The sequence below is a fragment of the Penaeus monodon genome, chromosome 22, assembly GCF_015228065.2.
Source record: "Penaeus monodon isolate SGIC_2016 chromosome 22, NSTDA_Pmon_1, whole genome shotgun sequence".
Lineage (NCBI taxonomy): Eukaryota > Metazoa > Arthropoda > Malacostraca > Decapoda > Penaeidae > Penaeus > Penaeus monodon.
The window spans coordinates 43927195-43927949 of record NC_051407.1 but is presented as its reverse complement, the minus strand read 5'-3'; the positions used below and the strand labels follow the sequence as shown (position 1 = coordinate 43927949).

General features: G+C 51.0%; 1 pseudogene; it reads right to left on the bottom strand.

Moving 5' to 3' along the window:
* The window catches only part of LOC119587455, an 11135-nt pseudogene that overhangs the window by 6578 nt on the left and 3802 nt on the right, over positions 1 to 755 (bottom strand).

Below are 755 nucleotides of genomic sequence, written 5' to 3'. Positions count from 1 at the left end.
TGGACTGCGCAGGTAATTTCTCCCTGACGTATGGGGGCGTTATAACAAGTGCAGACTTACAGGTCAGTGGTGTAGGGCGGCAGGGTCTCGGGGAAGCGCGTGGGGCCTCCCGGTGCAGTCGACGGTGGTGGCGCGGCGGGTGCAGCCTCGAGGGCACTCCTCAGCGGTTACCCCACTCGCCGGCGTACAGGGACACCGTCTCGTCCGTGCCTGCTCGCCACAAAAAAACCCATTTGAACTTTCTTCCGAATGACTAAAACACTGTGCTAGGCTGCATATGATAAATGAAACCGACAATATCTCCAACACACTACGACCAGGAAGCCCCAGCGAGCGACTTACACTTGAGCCGTTCGTCTCTGAGGGCTTTCAGCTTCCTCTTCTGCAGGCGGCGCGGGTTCTCGCCCCTGGCGCCGGAGGTTTCGATCGGGTGGACCTCCAGGTAGTCTGACAGCCACTGCAGGCTGCAGTCGCACACGAACGGGTCCGACCAAGGTGTCGTTGGCATACGACGAACGTTATAGTTTGAAATATATAACAAAGTTATGCAATTACTTACCGTGATCCTCTTGCCTCAAACCAAAATTCCATTTTGCAAGAGCTTGCAAAACACTGAAAATTAAAACTGTTGCCAAACTGTCGCCCTTTTCAACTTTTCAAGCAATACAATGTGCGTTATTTTTTTTTTCTCTCTCAATAAAATACATTGTAACATTCGATGAGATGCAGTTTACCGTGTATATTTTGGAGCAATA